Source organism: Cryptomeria japonica, chromosome 7 (genome assembly GCF_030272615.1).
Source record: "Cryptomeria japonica chromosome 7, Sugi_1.0, whole genome shotgun sequence".
In the NCBI taxonomy this organism is placed as follows: domain Eukaryota; kingdom Viridiplantae; phylum Streptophyta; class Pinopsida; order Cupressales; family Cupressaceae; genus Cryptomeria; species Cryptomeria japonica.
The window spans coordinates 283791701-283805725 of NC_081411.1; positions in this window are offsets into that span (position 1 = coordinate 283791701).

A 14025-nucleotide genomic window follows, 5' to 3' on the forward strand; every position below is an offset into this window, starting at 1 on the left:
AAAGAAAACAAGGAAAAGGTAAGAACCAAAAGCAACCTAAGCCTAAGGCACAACAAGATGGAGCACAATCATCATCTCCACAACAAGGTGATTCTACATCCTCACCAAAGAGGAAATCATATAAGGACAATCTTTTTTGTGCATATTGCAAGAAGTCAAGACATGATGAACAATGTTGCTACAAGAAGGATATTGATGAATTGAAACATCTTCTTGAGAAGAACAAAATCAGTTTGACTTCTAGAATATCTACTTCGGCTTCTTCTTCCAAAGAAAAAGATTAAGGGAAAGATCACACTTTTGGGACAAATAAAGGAAACAGACAAGATCTTTGTGCTACTACAAATCATGATTTGGGGGCTTCTCATCATATGGCATCTTCGCAGTCTATGTTCTCTTTATTTGAGCCTTGTATCATGTCACATATTTTGATGGGCAATCATACATACATGGATGTGATTGGGAAAGGATCTATTGCCATTGGGGATAACTCCTTCAATGACGTGTTTTGTGTACCCCATTTGACAAACAATCTCCTTTCCATCTATCAAATCACACATGGGGCAACAAGGAAAACTATGAAGTTCACACTTGATTTAGTTATCATTAGAGACTTGGAGACTAGAGCTATCATTGTGACTGGGGTGGTTGATCATTCATCTCGGTTGTACTCCTTTTCACATTTTGGTCTTATTGATGAGGTTGATTCTTCCTATGTCGATGATTCAGATTTTGATGAGAAATTTGGGTACTTGAACTTGGGTGTTCTCACATGTGACCCCATTTTTTAGCCTTCCATTACATCTCCTCCTTTTGATATCACACCACCTATTGCACTGGATGATGTAGATGTTGCGATAGTTTTGCCTTCTTGTGATTCAGTGTAGTAGGATATATCTTGTCTTCTAGCTTCAGTTCATTGGGATGACTACTTGAAAGACATTGTAGGTTTCCTTGTGGAGTCCTACATTCTAGATTTGGGAGACATCATTGATGACATTCATCTTCTCTTTGGTGAAGATGATCCTTCTTTGATTGTTGCAAGGGAACACTTTGACCCTCTTGTGCATTCTCTACATGATCATTCTTTCGATGTTGACATGATTGTGGATTCTTATGTACAACAGTTGGAGGAGGTCTTTATCTTTAGAGGAGACATGTGAGTCTTTGGATCTTTTTCTACATTCATCTCCACTATATCTTGGAGTGCCTTTTTCAGTAGTGTGGATCAGTACACCACCTTTGGAGGGGGTAACTTTTAGCATTGACATGGGAACACTTGATCAGTTTTCAAAGATTCCATTCATCATGAGTTTTTTTCCTACATCTTCCCTTCATGATTGGGGAGACTTCATGGATACACCTTTGGTTTTGTTTCTTCCCAAGGGGAGGAACGTTGTTTGACGATCATGGAGAAGTTTCTTCATTCAGCTTCAAGCTTCTACCATTGGTGCAAATTTTACATTGAGGGGTGGCTACTTGGTCTCTTTTCTTCTCTCATGTGGGGGGGGGGGACTTTTTCCTCACATGGGGTTTTGTCCTTCTCATACTTCTTTGAGAGTTTCTTTGTATATAGTTTTCATCTCTCTTTTGGGGGAGGGTTTTTTCACATTGGGTTTTTCTCTCTTTCCCCGCTTTATGGGAGATTGCATTTGCATTTGTACATGGGTACCTAACATGGCCTAGTAGTTAGGACCCATCTTGTATTGCTTAGTTGCATTGTAGACTTAAGTGCATTCCCCTAAGTTGCACTTAAGGGGGGTGTTGGTGTAATTATTTATTCATCTTGAATATAATTACACTTTACTTAAGTTTACTTAGGTACATGCACCTCATTGTATTTTTCATATGAGACACTTAGGGAGATGTGCATATATTGGGAGTGTGTATGTAGGAGAATTTCCACCTTTTATGGTGTGATCTTGTTTTTACTTTATCATATCCACTTATTGTGGAGTGATAATTCCACCTTCGGTGGGTGATCCACCTTATGTGGAACATTTTACTATTTATCCTACCTACCCCTACCTACCCTTGCATCTCATTGAGCCGCATGTCATCATTGTGTGTTCTCTTATCTCTTAGAAGGCCTTTATAAGAAGGCTCATCTACATTATATGTAATAATTCTTGATGATTCAGTTGATCAATATTTTCATCTTGATTATAATACAATTTATTCTTATCAAATATTGTCTCTCTATTGTGCTATTCATTGTGCCCTAGATCTTGGCTATTTTCAACAAATTATCACAATTTTTTATCATAGGCTAACCTAGAATTGATATAATTTCGCACAAAGCAGGATTTAAACATTAAAATATCACTAAAACATGATCCCAAAATTTGGGGAGAAAAAGTCAGGACCATGGCGAATCATTGCTATGGTCCGACCGATTTTTTTACAAATTCTTAGGGATGCAAGATATCGTCATTACAAAGCTAAATCTAGCTCGATGCGATAATTCAAGGTGATTATATATGCGAAATTGAACCTTGAAGGTTGAAATAGGACCTTATCAGGGTTTATTTAATTAATTAATTGAAGAAGAAATAAAAGGGGGCATACTTAGGGTTAAGGGCCCACTTTTATAATGTTTGGAATGATAAGAGAGGACTTTAGATTTAATTAAATGCTTAAAAGGAACTTTGAACATACAAAATGCAACACACTAAGGCAGGTGCTAACCTAAGCGTGAAATTGTACAACCCAAATTAAGGGTGTACAATTTATGATGTTACAGGACCATGCAAATTTTATTTGTTTTTCTGGGAAGAATGTAATAAAGTCTGCCTTCTCTTTCTCTAACAATGAGGCTACAAAGTGAATGACTTTAAGATTATGTAGCTTACCCAAGTTGATTTCTTGCACTGTCGCCACCAAGAGAAAACATTCTATATGATATGTTGGGGGTTTGTCTAGTCTTCCATCCTCAAGCACCTCGAGAAGGTTTTCAGCCTCATATACGTCATTTATTTTTACTTTTTTAATGTCCAGAGGTGCCTTGCGGTTTTCACCAAGAGACTCATTATTTTCATTATTTTCATTTTCATTTTTGTGACTGGAAGATGGAGTTGACTCCCCAAATTATGTTGGCATTTCTTCGTGAAACTCAAGGAATGCTACTATGGCCTAGTCATAATTCTCAAAATGGTCTAAACTTGGTGGTCCTTGTTTCAGGATGAACTAAGGGCATGCTATCATCACTATTATATACAAATATGGTGTGGCAAAGGTTAAGGTCATGATATGGACATCAGTTGTATCATTGTTAGCATTACTTTTGGTACTGCATTCTTCAAAAGATGAGCTACGATCCCAAAAGTCTAGAATCCATGGTCTAGGATAAGTTTGTGTAGGAAGATGAGTATTTACATGCTTGTCTTCAATAGGTAAGTCATCGGGATCAAGGAAAATATCATCTAGGGCATAAAATCTAGAGGAATAGGAATCCAATTCCTACTCATTGGTATCCATTTCATTAAGGCCTTCATCGAGTGTATTTTCATTGTTAGGAGTGTGCGCCTTTTTCGTATAAGGTTAACTTGGCATGGGAGGGACCAATCCATAATGGTTTAAATCCTAGTCCTCTAGTGTGATGTCGCTCTTTTGGTTGAATGGGTTCTACAATTCCTTATTTATTTGGGCCAAGACCACTATGTCCATCATAGCCTTTCTTCTACATGATGATGAATCTTTTTCCATGGTTTTGAATAAGAAACTATATAGGTGGGATATTCTCTTCATCTCTGTAAAGCCATTTTGATACATCATCTTCAATTTTTTCTTTGTTGTGGTCTCCCCATTTTGTGAAAGTAGTAGGAGGTTGATACTGAATTATAATCTTGGGTTCTTTTTTGCACCTAACATGGATTTCCATAGGACTTAGGGAAAGTAGGTATATTTCCAATGTGAAATGACTGCGCCATAGTGTATTCCCCACATCCTTGATCTTCAACTTTGTGTTTTCCTTTTGACAATTTAGCCAATGTTTGAGGATCCATATTTTGAGACGTGTTAGTGGGTGATGGAGCTTCTCTATTTACTGGTACTTGCTACTTGTTTGTCCCTTTTAGGTTGACACAAAGTTGGAAGGGATCTGGATCTCTAGGGATAGTGATTTATGTTCCCTTATAAGGGAATTTTAAGCATTGATGATAAGTAGATGAAACTATTTTCATGGCATGTATCTAGGGACGACCCAGAATCATGTTGTCAGGTAGATCTAGGTCCAGGACTTGCAATGTTATACTTTCAATGGAGGGTCTAACTTGGATAGGTAGCACGATGACTCCTTTTTAAAGGCACTCTACATCATCATAAGCTTTGATAGTTATTTTCTTTGAAGGATCAATGCCATTTTTTGAATAACCAAGAGCTATGATAACTCCCAATGTATAAATATTCAATCTTGTTTTGTCATCTATCAAGAATCGTCTTACTTTACAATTATGGATGAATACTTCTAAATGCAATGGATTTGTGATTGGGCTTATTGTGAGGGAAATCATTTTTAGTAAAAATAATTGGGCATGAAGGAGTGATATGTCCTATCATGGCTTGAAACTGGTCAACATCTATGTCGGTAGGAATGGTGGATCCTTGTAATGCTTTGTCTAGGACTGATCTATGGGTAGGGTATATATGCAAAAAATCAAGGATAGAGATTTGTGTCGGAGTCTTGCCTAAACAATCAAGGATATTATATTGGCTAGTAATTATGGCATAGGAGTTATTTGTAAAACAACCTTAGATCGTTGGGTAGCTATTGCACATTGGGAATTTGGATCCTTGACTCTTATGGTAGATAAAAGGCTATCTGACACTCAGAGATAATTGATTGTATACTCATGGGCTATTAGTGTAATTAGCATTGCCTTTTGGGTTAGAAGTAGATGTATAGGCCCTTCCTTTATCATCATCAAGCAACAGGGTCTTGAATATGGTGTGATTTGTGTTTGACGACGCTACTAGAGAGTCTATTTCTACCAAGAATTGGTCAATAAAGTCTTGTATAATATGTTTCAGTTGGAAACAAGAAGGGGTTTTGTGTCCTTTTGTTCAGTGATATTCAAAATATTGGTTATCATTCCACCACCTTGGTTTTACTATTGGTTCATTTATGATTTCAGCTTGTTGTACAAGGTTTGATTGAAGTAACTATTTCAATATAGATTCAATGGGCTCCCTTAATGGTGTGAATTGCCAAGGAGGCGTGTCTCTATTTCTAGGGGGGTTTCATTTTTGGTTTTGTTGCATGATGTTGGCTACTTGATTTTGTTGTTGTGTTGGTTATTGAAAAGGCACTTTGTATTGATTTGTTGTCGAGGTTGGTTGTTTGTCTAAGTACTTGGTGGTGCGGCCCCTTTGAGGATGAACATTTTTTGTGTATTGTTTACTGTCCTTGCATCCACAACTCCATTGTTGGTAACATTCTCGTTTCTAGACCAGAGTTTTCTCTTATCATTGGAAGTGCTAGCGTTGTTGGTGTTATCTTTAGAGATTTTGATAATCCCTTTTTGTATAAGATCTTTCTTGATATTTGTCCCTTTCTTGAAAAGTTTGTCGATGGTGCTAGGACTTTTTATTTTTAATTCATACATTAATTTTGGTACTAAATTTTTAATAAATAGGTTGACTTGTTGTTCCTCGGGATGTTGAATGGACATCAACTAACTAAGTTTAGCCATATTTGTAAGAACGTCATGAAAGATTCCCCTATTTTCTATTTAGTAGTACAAAGATTAGTCATGACGACTTCATTATCGATATTGAAGGCAAAGTGACAAATGAATTTCTTAGATAATTCATTACATGACTTGATGTTACCTGGCAGTCATACATACCAGACCATCGCTTGTTCTGAAAGACTTTGCAGGAATAGACGCATGAGATATGTGTCATCATAGTGAATTTCCATACAAGACACATAGAGTTCTCTGATATGATATTTTGGGTCTCCTTTTCCTCTATATTTGTCAAATTTAGGTACACTAAAGTTTTTTGGGAAAGGAGGCATGTACAAACTTTTATCGAACGTATTAGGGTATAAATCCTTTGGCGTGCTACTTTTTTTAATCACTTTTGTCTATAATGTTTCAACTTGTTTGGATAGTTTCTCGATCTATTATGTCATCATATCAAAAGGTCCTTGTCTAGGAGGTTCATCATTCATTCCTGCATGACCTTGTTGTCTGTATACTATTTCTCCAAGTGGATATTGCTCTTGATATTTAGGAATAGTGGATCAAGGTGTACTTGCCATTGGTATGGATCTCCATATTGTGTTGTAATGGTGTCTTTGTATTTATCTTATTGTTGTAGCTATTGATAGTGCATTATGGACTGCACTTGGGGTTGAACATTGGATTGTGTCTAACATTGAAATTGTTGAGTGTGTTTGATGAGTTGTTGTTGAGCTTGAATTGTTAGCAAAGGAGAATGTTGTTGTCGCCCATGTTCTTGTAACTGTGCTACTGGTACTTGTTGTTGAGTTTCTAATTGAGTCATTTGCTAATAAAATTAGAGAATCTTTGGCATTTGTTGTTGATATTGTGATATATTATTGTTGTTGTTGTGGGTCTAGTTGATATTGTTGGATGATTGGTTGTTGATATGTCACTTGGTGTGTTGGTCCAACATTTTGATAATTTTGTGGCTGCTGAGGTTGGTATTGGATATTGGCTTGCATAGCTGGTTGCATTTGTTGTTGATATTGTGTAGCAACTTGTTGGTCTTGAATAGTCGGTTGTGTGTATCCTACCTCCCAAGCAGGTTGTCAAGTGCTTCTATTTTTCCTTTTTGATGTTTAGAAGGCTTGGATTGTGACATCATGTTTACACCCTCTTGTGGTAAAATGTTGTTTAGTTGGCCTTGTTGTGTGTTGGTGTTGATTCACAAAGGAGGAGAGAATTCATAAGGATAGGGGTAAGGGGGGAGAGATAGAGAGGTGTACATGGAATAAGAGAACTGATACACCTATGTGGAGAGAGAGGGGTGAGATACATATTGGAGGGAGATGGAGAGAGGTGGGTAATGAGATATGGATGTAAATGTAGAGAAGTGGAGAGGGAAGGAGGAAGAAACCTATAGAGGATAGAGAGAGGATGGTGGGAGAGGTAGACATAGCTCATGAGTGAGGGACCTAGGGAAGGAGGGGACAAAGAGGTGAGGGGAGAGAGAAGAGGAGGAGAAATTTATAAATGGATATGGGTAAGGAGGGAGGGATAAAGAGGTGTAAAGGAGAGAGAAATAGAGGGGGGCCAATAGAGAGTTGAGAGATGTAGAGGGGGAAAGAGATGTGAGATGCCTAGATGGGGAGAGAGAGACAGAGGGATGAGATACATGGAGGGGGATAGAGAGAGATGGATAATGATATATGAATGGATAGGTAGATAGGTGAAGAGAGAGAGAATTAATGGGGAAGGGAGAGAGATAGAGATGGGGGTAAAGAGGGAGGGGGAGATAGAGAAGGAGAGGAAGAAATGGTTGGAGAGACCTACAAAAGGGAGGGAGGGAGAAGTGGAGAGACAAAAGAACAAAGAGAGAGATGAGTAAGAGGGGATGTAGGGAGATGTAGATATTGAGGGAGTGAGAGACCTAGGGAAGGAGGGGATAAAGATGTGAGTGGAGAGAGAAGCAGAGGAGAGAGTTCATAAAGGGATAGGAGTAAGGGGGAGTGATAAAGAGGTGCAGAGGGAGTGAGAGAACTAGGGGGGGCAATAGAGAGGTGAGAGACCTAGAGGGGAAGAGAGGGGTGTGATACATGGAGGGGGATAGAGAGAGGTGAGAGACATAGATGGGGAGAGAGAGGGTAAGATAGATGAAATGGGATAAAGAGAGGTGGGTAATGAGACATGAATGTAGAGGTAGATAGGTGGAGAGGGAGAGAGGGAAGGAGAAACTTATAGAGGGTAGGGAGAGTATGGGAGAGAGGGGTAGTGACCTAGATAATGGAGAGAGAGAGAATAAGAGAGGATGAGAGAATAATAGATATACAAATAAGAGTAAGTAGATAGGGAGAGAAGTGGAGAGGGAGGGAAAGAATTAGAGAGGGGAGAGATATTGAGGTTAGAGACCTAGATCTTAGGGAGAGAGGGTGAGAGACCTAGGGATAGAGATTGAGGGGAGAGAGAATGTGGGAAATTAGATGAGGGAGAGGTAGTGAGGTAAAGAGGGAGGGAGATGGAGGCCTAGAGATGGGGAAAGAGAGTGTGGGAGAGATATGTAATGATAGAGAGAATGGAAAGAAACAATAAGAGAGGGAGAGTGAAATAGAATTAGATAGAGAAGAGGGGGGTGAGAGAGAGAAGAGAGGGAGAGAGAATTAGGTATACTTTGGGGGAGAAAGAGAGAAAGATAAATAAAAGTTTCCAATGCAAACCATTTGGCTAGTGCCAAATTTGGTGCTAGCCAAATGAAAAAATTTAGTTTTCACATTGGGCTAGTACCAAATTTGGTGCTCACTAAATGCAAAACATGTATTTTTTGAATTTGGCGATCGCCAAATGGGTTTCATTGGAAAATAAAAATCCTTTGTCTTGGATTTGCCTTGGACATCCAATCGTAAGGCTTGGATAACCATTTCAGGCTTGAGAAAAAAACTCCAACATCTTTGTTCGTGCTCTCCATTAGGTTTGCACATGTTTCAATGAAAACAAAAATGCACCATAATGATGTTAAGCTCTCTCTTAGCTATCTAACCATATAATATTTTCAAATTTTGATTATGTTAAGGTTTTCATCTCCAATTTCTATTGTTAGTGTATCTTTTTTTGTCAAAAACCAACATGTGCTATTTTGGGCATGGTTTTTTACTCGCTTATCGTATTTTGAAACAAATTAAATTTATAGAAACTAGACTCCATTCTACACATATTGAAAAAACTCGATTAATTTTCAAAAAAATTAGAGGGGAGCATGCTCAAATTTTTATTTTCTAGGATATGTCCACTTAAAAAATTAGTTAGAAACATATATTCTTCAAAAAATTAGCTGAAAATATGGTATAAACTACATGGTGTTAGCTAGTTTCTCACTTGAGTGATTTTCAAAATTCTAAATTTTTTTTAACATTTTTAGGGTCACCATATTTGATGTTATGTTATGTTTTTCTAATTAAAAAGGGACCAACAATTGTGGTTCCCCTTTTTGAAACCCTTAATCTCCACAATTTAAAAAAATAGTAGTTTAGAAGGTAGATTTAGTGTGCTACGATTCTTGTTCTTGTTGCATCTTCCAATTTTTAGTCTATCTTCAATTTATTGTCAAAGTTCAAACTTTGTTGATTTGAAAAAAAACAAAGTGGCATCTTAACCCCCTTTTGGTCACCCATCTTGATGCACATACCCTTGACTTAGAAACACCAATCTTTGTATTTAAAATACAAAATCCCTAGGGTTAGATCAACAAATATTAATCTAGTAGTATTTACTTCCTCCAAAGTAAGCTCATAAACAAAGTGTTTAAATCATTCTTTGATACCATGTGTAACAAAATTACATTTGTATCATAAAACTTAAGCCAAAACTATAACCTTTTTTAAATTTATATAGATATAAACAATACCATATCATTCTATTAAAAGTAATGTAAATATCTTGATCAATATTTTTATGAAGAATAAAACACCCAAACAAAATTCATACAAGAGCACCAATTTCATTTCTTGAGTTTAAAAAATCATTAAATATTGTAAATCCAAATAATTTATGAGGTACACACAAGTGCTTAATTGCATTCACTATTGATCTTAACAATATTGTTTAAGATTCTATTTAATTCCAAATCAGGATCAAAATACATTGTTACAAGTGCAGTTGTTGTTACACCAAAAGATCAACCTGTTAATGTCCGATACAACCACTAGACTTATAGAATCTATAGGAGGCAGTTAAGCCATGTCACAAACCCAAGCGTTGCATTGCACAACACAAGGAGACCAAGGGTGCACACCTTACAACAATCCCCCCCCTCCCCCCAGCGCAAACAAGGGGTTTGAACCTATAACCAAGCTCTGATACCACTTGTTACAAGTGCGGTTGTCATTGCACCAAAAGATCGACCTGTTAATGCTTGATACAACCACTAGACTTATATAATCCATGGGATGCGGTTAAGCCATGTCACAAACCCAAGCGTTGTGCTGCACAACACAAGGAGACTAAGGGCGCACACCTTGCAACATACATTATTTATGATTTTCTTATCAAACTACACTCATGTTCAAAGTAAACATATTCATACCTTTTCATTCTTATTATATGACTGTTCTTTCAATTATAAACAAGTACAATGTACAATAATCGATGTACAAATCAAAAAACCATTGTCCTAATATACAACGTGTCTTTGAATAACAAGCATGTGGGAAAATGAGTTATTGCATGGAGGGGGAGCATCATTTAGGTGCTTTACCTCCATTCACAAATCGATAGTCCATGCAAACCTTCCTATGGGAACTGGCCCTGCCCTTCATGAGTGTAGCAAATAAAGAGATTTGTGGCCATACCATACCAAATAAGAATTGATTGTGACGTATTGACTTCATTGTTTCAATGTATCACACAACCTTAGATTTCTTATAGCTAAGTATGACATTTGGTTATCATGCAACTTAACAAGTACCATGGACTCATAATACACATAGATTATCCATCAATTTGGCTAAATCTTTTTATAACATAAACACATCCCAAAATAGAATTGTGTGTCATTTGTCTACTACTCTTTTGTCATCCTAACTCAACACAATCAAGACAAACGTAATCAATTCACACAAAAACTTAGTAAACTCAAGTGATGATATAAATTGAATATACAATTTTGCTAAAATCATAAGAAAATCCATTATTTGATAATACACCAATTTAGATTTGATAAAAATTCAATGGATTTAGATTTTATCAATCACATTTATCTAATTTCAAAAGTGGATAATCCAAATAAGTCTTTTCAACAATAAACCAACCTCTTTTATTTTATGAGACCAAACACATTATAACTTAGAAAATTTGTATTCTTTTTCTATAAGATCAACTAAGAACAAATCACATATCTAAAATATGTCTTAATTATTTCAAAAAAATAAAATAAAATAATTGTCAAATTCAAATCCCATGACACAATAGATTTACGCCAAGAATTTTGAATATAATTGCTCAAACAATCACTTTAAAAATCCCACACACTTCAAATTTCTTCCTATAAATCATTTTTCAACCTTTTTATTATAAACAAAACTAAACACTTAAAGAACTAAATGTGATCCTCCTTCGAGAACACTCTATTTAGTCCATGTATTTCCTAAGTCCTTTCTAAGAATATTAGAAAAGAGAGATTAAAAAATACCCTCCAAAAATTTGCTCTATTATCGTATTCTTTAACACCAAGAAAACAGCTTTAAACCTTCTTACCACAGCTGTTTCTCCTACCACGAGCTTTCTCAAATGTCCGTCCTTCTGAGCAGACACAATGTTTAAAATGACTGTGTGGAACACCAAGTGCCACCCAAAATACTTAACAGCCTTGCAGTTACTCTTGGGTTCACCCAGCATAACCGTGTTCTGTTACAGTGGTGTAAGCAGAACAAGTTGATTAGAGGGCTACCATTCCTCTTTTCCTTTTAAAGTTCAAGCCCTATACCTCCTCGATCACGAACTGTCAATGGCACCATCTCCACTCAAAGACGAAGCTTGCGCACAGCGAAATCCTCCTGCTTTCAGTTCATGTGTTCTGCCATTTTCAATCGGGCACAAATGGTTCTGTGATACGTGATCACTATGCTCTGTACTTGGCTTTATAGGATCGTGAATTCATCCAGGTAACTGTTCAATAAATATTTCGTTGTTAAAATCAATGTTCTATTTTTTATTTCCCCTTTTTGGCCAGAGATAATGCAGAGTGTTTACATCTGCAGAATATGTGAAAGTCAGAGTTGTTCTTTCTGAAAAGGGGGTTTTGAAAACGATGAAAGGAATGCCTTTGAGACAGACAAAAATGTGAGTTCTCCCGTATACAAGTCCCGGCTGTTTAGTATTTTGCTAAAAGTGAAATCAAATTGTAAGTCAAATTCTATGCAACTGGTATATGTTTTTCTTAATGGAAATGTGGCTCTTTCTTCTAAACAAAGGATTTAACAACATGCATGCTGTTGTGACGTTTTTACATCTCGCCTCATTGCAAACGGGGACTCTCACTTTTTTGCTTTTTTAAGATAGTTGTTTTGTTCGTTTGCTTGGCTTGGCAGTAGTTTCTTCAGTCGTTAACCTTTTCAAATAGGTCTTAGAGTTTATGAGATTTACAATGTCATGGATGCAAATGGTCAATTTGTTCTTATGGAAATCAAATTTCCACTCTTCCCTTAAATTTGAGCATAACGATCAAATTATTGCAAGATTGATGTGGACTTTGTGTTGAACAGGTGAAAAGTCGCTATCCCCATCAATTTTCCACTCTCGAGAAAGTTGAAACCAAGGATTACAAAAGTCCCTAAGAAAATCGATTTTCCACTTGGGGGATTGAATGAGTGAAGTAATTTGAACAATTTGGACAAAGAAGAAATTTAAGGATCAAAAAAATCCTTATGGAAATCGAACTTCCACTGTGAGCAAATTCATAGGGACTAATTTGTCCCTATAGAAATCGAATTTCCACTCTTGAGACTTGAAGTAAAGAAATGATGATGGAAAACTATTTTGTCCTTGTAGTAACCGAATTCCCACTATGAGAAATTTTTATAGGGACTATTTTGTCCCTATCCTGATCGAAATTCCACTTCAAGTGAAAAATAAAGGGGTCTCAAGGCAAAAGAATTAGGGACAAATATAGGGACTAATTTCTCCTTATGGAGATTGATTCTCCATCATGGTATGAATCATAGTCGAATTTGGACTCGAACTCGGACTCATGAAAGACTCGGCAAGGACTCGACAAAAAAAAAAACCGTAGTTTTACAAAAAAACATAAAGAAATTAATGCACTTAGAGAACATAAGAGCCATAATTGAAACATTACACATGTCACATACTCATAGTTCCAAACTTTCAACTCTAAAATGTATAATACCAAGATTTCTTCAATGCTAATTATGCTGTTATATGGAGCCTAATCAGACTCGGAGGTTAAATTTTCCCTACTTCCATTGGCGCAGTTTCCCCCTATATTTTTCAACGGAGGTTTGGGGGCAGCGCCCCCAAGTTGGGGTCGAGGGGCAGCGCCCCTTGCGCGCTCCCTGTCGCGATACAGGGCAGGGTCGAGGGGCAGCGCCCCGCGAGGCCAAAAATACTTTTATTATTTTATAAAGACATCGGGTGTTATTTTTATTTTATTTTTCACTCCCTCAGTTATGCCAAATGAAGGCAAAAAAATCAGAGTTACCCAGGGACGCGTCCCTGACCTGAAAACCTCCGTCCCCGTCCCGGGGACGTTTCGGGGACTTGGGGACGGCCAGGGGACGTTTCCCCCCGTCCCCAAATTGCCTTGTATTTTGAGGGGACGTCCCCGAAACAAGGGGACGCCTGCCCTAGCTCTGGGGGACGTCCGTATGTCCCGGGGACGGCTGGGGACGGCTGGGACGTCCCCAATCCGTCCCGGGGACGGCCAAACGTCCCCCATATCTAAGGCCCTTAAAAAATATTAAAAAAATTTAAAAAGTTGTATTTTCAATTTTTTATTTAAATTTTCTAATATAGGCCCCTTATTAATTCAAATTGTTATTAAAAATAAAAAAAATTAAAAGATAACATTAATTAAATTTTAAATTTATTAATTTAATTCATAATTTTGACAATGAAACTATATGGCAGCAGTGTAGCCTTTGGGCATTTTGACATAGAGATTAGAAAATCATCAAACTTGGCGAGTCAATAGAAAAATAACACCCAACGCCTTTATTAAAGAATAAGTTTTTTTGGCCTCGTGGGGTGCTGCCCCTCGACCCCTCCCTGTATTGCAACAGGGAGCGCGCAAGGGGTGCTGCACCTTGACCCTGCAAGGGGCGATGCCCCTTGACCCCACCTTGGGGGC